The sequence below is a fragment of the Procambarus clarkii genome, chromosome 77 (assembly GCF_040958095.1).
Source record: "Procambarus clarkii isolate CNS0578487 chromosome 77, FALCON_Pclarkii_2.0, whole genome shotgun sequence".
In the NCBI taxonomy this organism is placed as follows: Eukaryota; Metazoa; Arthropoda; class Malacostraca; order Decapoda; family Cambaridae; genus Procambarus; species Procambarus clarkii.
In genome coordinates, this window is record NC_091226.1 from 13,024,991 (window position 1) to 13,038,085 (window position 13,095).

A 13,095-nucleotide genomic window follows, 5' to 3' on the forward strand; every position below is an offset into this window, starting at 1 on the left:
TAGAGTGTATTGAGGGTGTGTATATCCTGGCTTTATCAAGATATCGTATGTATGTCTGTATTATTGCGCGAGAATGTTTCTTGTTGTATTGTGGTGTATGTATGGTGAGTATATGTGGTGTATGGTGTGTATATGTGGTGTATGGTGAGTACATGTGGTGTATGGTGTGTATATGTGGTGTATGATGTGTATATGTGGTGTATGGTGTGTACATGTGGTGTATGGTGAGTACATGTGGTGTATGGTGAGTACTTGTGGTGTATGGTGTGTATATGTGGTGTATGGTGAGTACTTGTGGTGTATGGTGTGTATATGTGGTGTATGGTGTGTACATGTGGTGTATGGTGAGTATATGTGATGTATGGTGAGTACATGTGGTGTATGGTGTGTATATGTGGTGTATGGTGAATACATGTGGTGTATGGTGTGTATATGTGGTGTATGGTGAATACATGTGGTGTATGGTGAGTACATGTGGTGTATGGTGTGTATATGTGGTGTATGGTGAGTACATGTGGTGTATGGTGAGTACATGTGGTGTATGATGTGTATATGTGGTGTATGGTGTGTACATGTGGTGTATGGTGAGTACATGTGGTGTATGGTGTGTATATGTGGTGTATGGTGAATACATGTGGTGTATGGTGAGTACATGTGGTGTATGGTGAATACATGTGGTGTATGGTGTGTACATGTGGTGTATGGTGTGTACATGTGGTGTATGGTGAGTACATGTGGTGTATGGTGAGTACATGTGGTGTATGGTGAGTACATGTGGTGTATGGTGTGTATATGTGGTGTATGGTGAGTACATGTGGTGTATGGTGAATACATGTGGTGTATGGTGTGTATATGTGGTGTATGGTGAGTACATGTGGTGTATGGTGAGTACATGTGGTGTATGGTGAATACATGTGGTGTATGGTGAGTACATGTGGTGTATGGTGAGTACATGTGGTGTATGGTGAGTACATGTGGTGTATGGTGAATACATGTGGTGTATGGTGAGTACATGTGGTGTATGGTGAGTACATGTGGTGTATGGTGTGTACATGTGGTGTATGGTGAGTACATGTGGTGTATGGTGAGTACATGTGGTGTATGGTGAGTACATGTGGTGTATGGTGAGTACATGTGGTGTATGGTGAATACATGTGGTGTATGGTGAGTACATGTGGTGTATGGTGAATACATGTGGTGTATGGTGTGTACATGTGGTGTATGGTGTGTACATGTGGTGTATGGTGAGTACATGTGGTGTATGGTGAGTACATGTGGTGTATGGTGAGTACATGTGGTGTATGGTGTGTATATGTGGTGTATGGTGAGTACATGTGGTGTATGGTGAATACATGTGGTGTATGGTGAATACATGTGGTGTATGGTGTGTATATGTGGTGTATGGTGAGTACATGTGGTGTATGGTGAGTACATGTGGAGTTTACTTGTTCAGACGCAGTAATAGAACAGTGCTATAGAACATGCGCAGTAATACAACAGTACTATAGAACATGAACAGTAATACAACAGTGCTATAGAACATGCACAGTAATACAACAGTACTATAGAACATGCACAGTAATACAACAGTGCTATAGAACATGAACAGTAATACAACAGTACTATAGAACATGCGCAGTAATACAACAGTGCTATAGAACATGAACAGTAATACAACAGTACTATAGAACATGAACAGTAATACAACAGTACTATAGAACATGAACAGTAATACAACAGTGCTATAGAACATGCACAGTAATACAACAGTGCTATAGAACATGAACAGTAATACAACAGTGCTATAGAACATGAACAATAATACAACAGTGCTATAGAACATGCACAGTAATACAACAGTGCTATAGAACATGAACAGTAATACAACAGTGCTATAGAACATGAACAATAATACAACAGTGCTATAGAACATGCTCAGTAATACAACAGTGCTATAGAACATGCACAGTAATACAACAGTGCTATAGAACATGAACAATAATACAACAGTGCTATAGAACATGCACAGTAATACAACAGTGCTATAGAACATGAACAATAACAGAAACTCGTGGAAATGTAACAATCCCATTTCCAATGGAAATAATTAAATTCCAATGAAGTTGAACAGTTTAGAACTGATTGTTGGTTGAACAATTTCTTGTTCAAACAGCCAGTCCCTTTAATGAAAAAAAAATCATAAAAACATATTAAATTTTAATTTGCAGACTATGAAGTCCCAAGACACATGGGTTCACCTAGTTGTGTTTGCGGGGGTTGAGCTCTGTCTCTTTGGTCCCGCCTCTCAACTGTCAATCAAATAAAAAAACCATACACACCTCCAGGAAGCAGCTCATAGCAGCTGTCTAACTCCCAGGTACCTATTTACTGCTTATTTCCGCCTCCGTCGGGGATCAAACTCGGAACCTTATGACTACGAATCCCGAGCGCTGTCCACTCAGCCATCAGGCCCCCATATTACGCTGGTAACTACACACCTGCGGTAAGTTTCCAGGTGTGCTTTGAGCCCCGGGATGATGACACTTTTAATATTAAAAGACGTCACGTGGTAAAAAAAAACTTTTTGTGTTAGTTTTAATATAAACATTTTTATATTAAAAATGTCCCACCTATTTGTCCTCGCCTATTTCTGTCTTCTGGATCGAGCTGTAGCTCTTGGACCCCAGCTTTTCTAGCTATTGGTTGTTTAATACAATGATTCTCAACATATTTCCCTATCAAATCTATTTTTCAACTTCTGAATGAACTTCGCCTCTACAGCCTTTAGGTCACCCCATTTTCCCATTAAGCTTAAGCTAAAGAAAACTTCTTAGCCTCTCTGACTCATCCCTCGACTCGCTTCATGCAGGTCGGCGTTCAATCCCCGACCGTCCACAAGTGGTTGGGCACCATTCCTTTCCCCCCGTCCCATCCCAAATCCTTATCCTGACCCCTTCCCAGTGCTATATAGTCGTAATGGCTTGGTGCTTTCTCCTTATAGTTCATATCCTATCTTATCTCTGTCAATTCACCGATTTTAGACGTACATTCAGACTTGAGTCTTTGTGGTTCACGTAAGTCTCACGGTGGCTCCCAGAGGGCGCCAGAACCTGGCTCCTGGCGCCCTGCTGGTCAATAATGGGGTCCCCCCCCCCTCACCCCTAGTCACGCATACATGCATATATGCATACATCCACAAACAAACACACACGTTCTAAGATACACATGATATACACATGATATTCACCTTAAATGACTCAGAAATAAGGGAAGTCAAATATGAAGCCCCCATATGAATGAGTGTCCCACAGTGTATTGATATTTGAGTATCTGTTAGAAGTAGGGATAACCTATCCAAGGATGGGATTGGAAGGAAAAAGACTAAATTACCGAAGAGGAAAATATGACGAGATGAGGAACTTCCTAATGGGAATACCATGGGAAACAGAACTCAGAGAAAAGACTGTACAGGATATGATGGATTATGTCACTCAGACGTGTCAGGAAGCTGCAGACAGGTTTATCCCAGTCTGAAAAGTGAAAATTGAAAAGCAACAGAAGAATCCATGGTTCAACCAGGAATGTGCGGCAGCGAAGCAATTGAGTAAAAGAACATGGAGAAACTACAAGAATAACAGAACACCAGAGTGCAGGGAGAGATACCAGAGGGCAGGGAGAGATACCAGAGGGCAGGGAGAGATACCAGAGGGCAGGGAGAGATACCAGAGGGCAGGGAGAGATACCAGAGGGCTAGAAATAAGTACCTCAGAGTGAGGAGGGAAGCAGAGAGACAGTTTGAAAATGACATCGCGAGTAAAGCCAAGACCCAACCAAAGCTGCTCCACAGCCACATCAGGAGAAAAACAGCAGTGAAGGAACAAGTGGTGAAGCTGCGAAAAAGGGGAGAACAGATACACAGAGAACGACAAAGAGGTGTGAAAAGAACTCAACAAGAGATTCCAGGAGGTCTTCACAACAGAACAAGGAGAAGCCCCTGTACTAAATGAGGTGGAGGCAAACCAACCAACCTTGGAAGAATTTGACCTCACCAGTGATGAGGTCAAAAGGTGTCTGCTGGAGCTGGATGTCACAAAGGCTGTTGGGCCTGACAGAATCTCTTCATGGATTCTAAAAGAAGGTGCAGAAGTACTAAGTGTGCCACTCTCTATGGTGTATAACAGGTCACTGGAAACGGGAGACCTTCCGGAAAGCTGGAAGACAGCTAACGTGGTCCCAATATACAAAAAGGGTGACAGGCAAGAGGCACTGAACTACAGGCCAGTTTCCCTAACTTGTATACCATGCAAGGTGATGGAGAAGATTGTGAGGAAAAGGCTCGTAGAGCATCTGGAGGGAAACAGCTTTGTAACACACCACCAACATGGGTTCAGAGATGGTAAATCGTGTCTCACAGGCCTAATAGAATTCTATTACCAAGCAACACAAATTAGGCAGGAAAGAGAAGGGTGGGCAGACTGCATTTTCTTGGACTGTCAGAAAGCCTTTGACACAGTACCTCACAAAAGGCTGTAACAAAAGTTGGAGCAGCAGGCAGGAGTAAAAGGTAAGATGCTCCAGTGGATAAGGGAGTATCTAAGCAACAGGAAACAGCGAGTAACGGTGAGGGGGGAGGCATCAGAGTAGCGAGATGTCACCAGCGGGGTTCCACAGGACTCTGTACTTGTACCCATCCTGTTTCTAGTATATGTAAACGACCTACCAGAGGGTATAGACTCATTCCTCTCGATGTTTGCTGATGATGCAAAAATTATGAGAAGAATCAAGACAGATGAAGATAGACAGAGACTACAGGACGACCTGGACAAACTGGAGGAATGGTCTAGAAAATGGCTGCTAAAGTTCAACTCAGGAAACTGTAAAGTAATGAAATTAGGCGAAGGGAGCAGGAGGCTGAACACAAGGTACCATCTGGGAGGTAAAATCCTGCAAGAGTCATATAGAGAGAAAGATCTGGGGGTTGATATCACACCGAACCTGTCCCCAGAGGCCCACATCAAAAGAATATCATCAGCGGCATATGCTAGACTGGCCAATATAAGAACTGCCTTTAGAAACTTGTGTAAGGAATCGTTCAGGACCCTGTATACCACATATGTCAGACCAATCCTGGAGTATGCAGCTCCAGCCTGGAGTCCATACCTAGTTAAACACAAGACGAAGTTAGAGAAGATTCAGAAGAATTCCTCAGACTGGTCCCGGAACTGAGAGGAATGAGTTACGAGGAAAGGCTAAGGGAGCTGAACCTCACAACCCTGGAAAACAGAAGAGTAAGGGGAGACATGATAACCACCTACAAAATTCTCAGGGGAATTGACAGAGTGGACAAAGACAAACTCTTCAGCACGGGTGGAACACGAACAAGGGGACACAGGTGGAAACTTAGTACCCAGATGAGCCACAGAGACGTTAGAAAGAATTTTTTCAGTGCCAGAGTAGTTAACAAATGGAATGAATTAGGAAGTGATGTGGTGGAGGCTGACTCCATACACAGTTTCAAGTGTAGATATGATAGAGCCCAGTAGGCTCAGGAATCTGTACAACAGTTGATTAACAATTGAGAGGCGGGACCAAAGAGCTAAAGCTCAACCCCCGCAAGCACAAATAGGTGAGCACACACACACACACACACACACACACAAACATGATACAGACATATAAAATACTTAGAGGGACTGACAGGGTGGAAACAGACAAAATGTTTACAATGACTATCAACAGAACAAGGGGACACAGATGGAAGCTTAGAGACACACAATGTGTCATAGAGATGTTTCATAGAGCCGTTAGAGAGTTCTCTTTTTCCGTAAGAATACTGAATAAATGGAATGCTTCACAGAAGCAGGTAGTAGGCTAACTCTACTCATTACTTTAAAAGCAGATATGACAGAGAAATAAGCCAGGAGTCATTGCATTAACCAACGGCCAGGAAAGACAGGTTCCAATGGCTTGAGCTCGATCTTACAGGCACAAAGAGGTGAATACAAATAGGTGAGTCCAGACCTTAGAAGGGTGTTAGTGCTTGGCTCTTCTATAAACTCCCAGAAGTTTAAACGTGTATTTAATCGTCCTGAAAATTCACTTGCTTGCAAGAGTTGGTCAAGTTATTGCAAATTACGTTAGACCAAGCAAGAACTGGGGGAAGATATTGCAGTTTTATAATAGAAAATAGTTATAATAGTTTATATAGGTCTATATATAGTTTTTATAATAGTTTATATAGGTTTATATTATATATATATATATATATATATATATATATATATATATATATATATATATATATATATATATATATATGTCGTACCTAGTAGCCAGAACTCACTTCTCAGCCTACTATGCAAGGCCCGATTTGCTTAATAAGCCAAGTTTTCATGAATTAATTGTTTTTCGACTACCTAACCTACCTAACCTAACCTAACCTAACTTTTTCGGGTACCTAACCTAACCTAACCTTTAAAGATAGGTTAGGTTAGGTTAGGTAGGGTTGGTTAGGTTCGGTCATATATCTACGTTAATTTTAACTCCAATAAAAAAAAATTGACCTCATACATTATGAAATGGGTAGCTTTATCATTTCATAAGAAAAAAAATAGAGAAAATATTTTAATTCAGGAAAACTTGGCTTATTAGACAAATCGGGCCTTGCATAGTAGGCTGAGAAGTGCGTTCTGGCTACTAGGTACGACATTATATATATATATATATATATATATATATATATATATATATATATATATATATATATATATATATATATATATATATTTATATATATATATATATATATAATGTGAATAGCATGTGTTTATGTCAGGAAAATAGTCTAGGGAATCAAAATGACATGAAGAGCTCTGAAGTGAAAATCAAAGGGCAAGATTGAGGACTGCAAATCGAGACGATTTGGCCGTGTTGACGGAAGGGGTGAAGAGGAGCGTGCATTTGACTGAGATTTTTGGCAAGGGACAAGTTGGTGTCGAACCTGTTTTGCAAGAAGGGAGTGAATGTTTGGGATATTGTGAATATAGGAATTCGTGACGAGCATTGTATACCTGTTATTATGCCTGCAGGTGTGTGGTGGTGTACAGGGAGCATTGTACACCTGGTATTATGCCTGCAGGTGTGTAGTGGTGTACAAGGAGCATTGTACAATTGGTATTATGCCTGCATGTGTGTGGTGGTGTACAGGGAGCACTCTACACCTGTTATTATGACTGCAGGTGTGTGGTAGTGTACAGGGAGCACTCTACACCTGTTATTATGACTGCAGGTGTGTGGTAGTGTACAGGGAGCACTCTACACCTGGTATTATAACTGCAGGTGTGTGGTAGTGTACAGGGAGCACTCTACACCTGTTATTATGACTGCAGGTGTGTGGTAGTGTAAAGTAAGCACTCCACACCTGGTATTATAACTACAGATATGCAAAAGCTTACCCCTAACGTATACTGTATTGTGAATGATGATAATTAATACAATACTGATATCTTTAATGCTGTATGGTTAATTCATTACCCTATACTATGTCAGTGGTCACAATATCCGAGTTCAACGTTATCATAAAGATACTCACGGATATTGACCACTGGGGATATTGACCACTGGGATATTGACCACTGGGATATTGACCTCTGGGATATTGACCACTGGGATATTGACCACTGGGGATATTGACCTCTTGGATATTGACCACTGGGATATTGACCTCTGGGATATTGACCACTGGGATATTGACCACTGGGATATTGACCTCTGGGATATTGACCACTGGGATATTGACCACTGGGATATTGACCTCTGGGATATTGACCACTGGGATATTGACCTCTGGGATATTGACCACTGGGATATTGACCTCTGGGGATATTGACCTCTGGTATATTGACCAGACATTTATCTCCTTGCTGTGCCCCCCCCCCCTCGTCCATTTAAATCAAGAATGGACTAATGAATATCCCTGAATATCTCCCTCTGGGGTTGGAAGGGGTTGAATATCCCCTGAGTATTTCCCCTGGGGTTGAAAAGGGGTTTGAATATCCTCTGTATAATGGTCAAATCGTCTCAATCAGACAATCGTCAGAAGTTATTCTTCAAACACTTCTACTGTTCCACTTTCGGGGTCTTGTATTCTTGTTCCTCTCCACCTCCACCTCCTCCTCCAGTAAGGTCAAGACAGGTCAAGTTGTAAGTCCCCCCCCCCTCACTTCCCCATCTAGAGGCTGTACCATTGAGCATTAAATATGGCTGTAAGAACTCCTCGCCTGGGTGACTCTCCATGCCTCAGTATTTCAATCACACGCCATTTAGCTTAGAAAATGCAAAAATTCTCTCTCTTCGGAGCGAACCAGTGAGAATATGTTTAGTGGCGGAAGAATGATGGAAGGGATTGAGGTATGTGGAAAGGAAGAGGATGGGAAAAGGGTGGTAAGAGGGGTGGAAAGGGATGGGGAAGAAGTGGAAGGGGGTGAGAATTGTGTCAAGTGAATAGGGGTGATGCTTGGGAAAGGGGTTAGGGGATGGGATCTTTGTTATGGGTGGAGGACGGATGAGAAGGCGCCCCCTCCTACAAGGAGAAGTGAAGTGAGACATGTCTCCTCTTCCTTCTCCTTCTCTAGTCAGGAGAAGTCCCAAGGGCAGCCATCTTGGGAGCCAGTCAGCGGCGCCGCCCCGGGCCACGCCGGCGACCTGCCCCCCTAACTCCAGGAAAAATGTGTCACTGCGAAATATGGCTCGGAGGAAAATCCGAAAATCTCGTTATAAAGGCCCCATACATCCCTATATAATGGTTTGTCTTAGCGGCCAGGCTGCTGCAGGAGCAGGAGGTGGAGGAAGAGGAGGAGGAGGAGGAGGAGGAGGAGGAGGAGGAGGAAGAGAAAGAGGAGAAGGAGGAAGAGGTGTTGGAAGAGAATGCGAGTAGAGAAGAAGCGATAGATAGAAGGAATGAAAGGAGATGGATGAAGGAATATAGATTTGTCCATATCTCAAGGCGCTTGTTCTCTCTCTCTCTCTCTCTCTCTTTCTCGTTATTTTGATCTTATTCTCCTAGTTCTTCATCTAAGTCTTCCCGTCAACGCTTCAAGGTAACAAGTCCTTTATCACATCTTAACATGTTCTCTGTCTCAACACTCATATGAGGGGTCAACATATATATCAAATAATTAGAATGCAGCTTACAAATATAATAAAGGTAATACCTAGGTGAGTACAAGACGGTACCCCAAGGTGAGCGCTTAGGTACCGTCCAGTGAGCTCAGCTCGCTTATTTTGTGAGCTGAGAAACATCTCAGCTCATATGATAAGTCAGCTGAGAAACGTCCCATCACATTGAAAGAACTGAAACTAATCTCTTCAATTGGTCTGGTCAATTTCAGTTTAATATTACAGACGTGTTACACATTTCAGTGCTACAGTCTTTATCTATCGTGAGAATTTGTCTGTGTCTGTCTGTCTCTGTCTGTCTGTCTGTCTGTCTGTCTGTCTGTCTGTCTGTCTGTCTGTCTGTCTGTCTGTCTGTCTGTCTTAGCCTTACGCAACTTCCCATAATTGTGATTGTACGGTAAGGGTTATATAGTCTTAGGAGTCGACCCCCATGCCCCTCTCTGGGTAGGATTGGCTCCTGTTGCGACAGCCAACGACTCCTGTGATGCCTGACATGTGGGTTTGAGTGTCCATAGAGTGGAAACAATAGATTTTTCAAGCTGTTATCGACGTTGATTCAACTCTACTCCAGCACGCTTTGCTTACTGGGATTAATACGGAGATGGGAAACTGACACAAAGAGGTAGAGAGAGAGAGAGAGAGAGAGAGAGAGAGATGGACACAGAAACAGACAAGAGAGATGTGTATTTATGTATGTATATATATATATATATATATATATATATATATATATATATATATATATATATATATATATATATATATATATATATATATATATATATATAACTGAAAACTCCACACCCCAGAGGGATTCAAACCCAAGCAGCCAGGAACTCAATGTACCATGGCATACCCGGTTCTTTAACCACTCGACCAACCGTGACTGTACAAAAGACGTTGGTAGCCGAGGCTATTTCCCCAACAACCCGACAGCACTTGGTGGTGTCTCACTCCGGCGTCTCGTCCCTAAGGCTGCTGCTAGAACTAATAAGAACTAGAACAGTTAGTCAGGCAGCAGCCGACATGCTGACGCCAAAACAGCTTGGGTTTGGCATTCCCCAAGGATGTGAGGCAGCGGCTCATGCAGCTAGAGCCTACATTGCCAACATTACGGATGAAAAAAAAATGATAAAAGTGGACTTCAAAAATGCTTTCAATCTGGTTAGAAGGGATGCAGTACTCAGTGCGGTTCATCGCCTTTTTCTTTCCCTCTACCCGTTTGTAAACTCATGCTACAGCAAGAATCTAACTCTGCTTTTTGGGGAATATGAAATTGAATCACAAGAAGGTGTCCAACAGGGTGACCCCCTTGCTCCTTTTCTTTTCTGCCTAGTTATCAAGGAAGTCACCGATAACCTGTCCAGTGAGCTCAACATTTGGTTTTTGGACGATGGTACTCTAGCCGGCTCCCCAGACTCACTCTTGGAGGACATAAGAATAATTCAGGAGCAAGGAGCAAGCCTAGGCTTCACCCTGAACCCTTCCAAGTGCGAAATAACCTCCACCAGCCAGCACATAATAGAGCAAATAAAGGTTGTTTTGCCTGACATTCATACAACCAACCCTGAGGACAGCACACTCCTAGGTGCTCCTCTTGGAAGGAATGCCATCGACGGGTTCCTTGGTAAGATCACTGACCTGAAGAGGATGAACGAGAGGACTGAAGACATCGATGCTCATGATGCACTTTACCTCATCACCAGATGCTTGTCCCTCCAGATGCTTTGATACCTGATCAACCAGGCTGTGACTGCACAGCAACCAGGAGGCCTGGTCGACGACCGGGCCGCGGGGACGCTAAGCCCCGGAAGCACCTCAAGGTAACCTCAAGGTAACCTCCCCAGGCTGACCTATTTTCTTAGATGTTCGCCATCTTTCAACAATATTAAATTAGAAGAGTACGACAGCTTGCTAAAATCAATGCTACAAAAAGCCCTCAACTTCTCTCTCAGCGACTCACAGTGGAAACAGGCCTCCCTTCCTGTCAGACTCGGGGGCCTTGGCGTGCGCACAGCAACACAAATTGCTGTACCAGCGTTCCTGTCCTCTTCAGTGGGGTCTGACAACTTGGTGAAGGAAATCCTACCTGAGCACCTAGTTCAACAGGCAGGGGTACATGATCCCAGCTTCACAGACTGCACAACCAAATGGGTCTCTCTCACAGGACCAGCACCCCAACCACCACCTTCTGAAGCCCATAAGCAATCCAGCTGGGATCGCCCCATTGCCGACCAAGAAGCTGCGACTTTGCTAGAAGCTGCGACAACACCACATGACACTGCCCGACTTAGAGCTGTAGCAGCTCCCCATGCAGGTGATTTCCTATTAGCAACCCCAATGTCAGCAACCAGCACCCGTCTCACACCGCAGGCCCTCCGAATTGCCGTGGCTCTCCGCCTCACTGCCCCAATCCACACTGAATACAGGTGTATTTGCGGTGAGGCAGAGGCCGACAGGTACGGACGGCATGGCCTTCTCTGCCAAAGGACAGGAGGATGGCATGCAAGACACGGCAATATTAATGACATTATTAAGAGAAGCCTTAGTACAGCCGATTGTCTGATCCAGGGTCCAGCAGAGAGAGAACCCCGTTACCTAATGCCCCAAAACTCTGATGAGCCTGTAGATCGCCTAGACAGGATCACGGTGAACCCCTGGAAGAATGGGAGACAGTTGGTGTGGGACTACACTTGCGTTTCAACTTTAGCCAACATCTATAATGACTTCAGTGCTGCACAGGCAGGAGGTGCTGCCAATCACCGGGAAGCAGCCAAGCCGCGTAACTACAGAGACCTATATCACCACTACAATTTTGTCCCCATTGCCTCAGAGACACTTGGTGCCTAGGGTAAAAGTGCTGCTAGTTTTCTCAAGGAGCTGGGGTCCAAGCTAATTGAAACAACTAGAGACCCTAGAGCTGCCAGTTTTCTCTTTCAGCGCCTTAATGTAGCGATCCAGAGAGGAAATGCTCACTGCATCCATGGTTCCTGCCCGCCATCTGAGGAGCTGGAGGAGCTCTACAACTTGTGACAAGCAGCCTTGTACCCTGCATGTAACCAATGTTGTAACCCTTTTTGCGTAATGACATTTTCAAATAAAGTGAGATTATATTATATATATATATATATATATATATATATATATATATATATATATATATATATATATATATATATATATTCACGACTCTCAGAGGCGTGAGCATAAATCAGGGGCCAAATATATTCACACATCTGGGGAGAAAACGCAGACGTCAGCTGACACGGATATCCCCAAACCTATCACAATAAATAAGAAATTCCCAAGAAAAATTTAAGAAATTTGAGTCTGCCTTGCATGTTTTCCAAGTTTTGTGCCATTATATTCCGATTTTCCCGTTGACCTTCCCTGGAGGCTCATCACTCACGCCACAGCCGCGGGAAACGACCAATAAGAACTCACATTTGCTGAGAAAACGGACGTGATTGGTCAGCCTGAGAAGCAATTGACATGTTTGGGAAGGTTTCAGATATAATAACAAGCAGAGGGGGGACTCAAGGAATAGCGAGGCCAATACCTTCAAACCAGTAACCCATATTAACTTAATACTTAGTAATACTTAGTTATTACTTATCATAAAATTCATATTCATAAAACAAACAAAATACAGCAATTACTTATGCCATAATTTGTATTTCAATGGAATATTAACATAATTTTTTTGTAATAATTTAAATCGGAATTTCATCGATTTTCAATACGCGAATCTGGAAAATCAAGAAATTGCAGCGACATCTAAAAGCAGAGACGAAAGAATTTTTGTCGACAAGGAAGGCCAGTAGGCGAGGGGGAGTTTCTGAAAGTTTGTTCTAATTGGTTAATCAGACCCTCTAGCATCTGGAAGATTAATGGCCAGAATTACTACCTTTTTTCTCT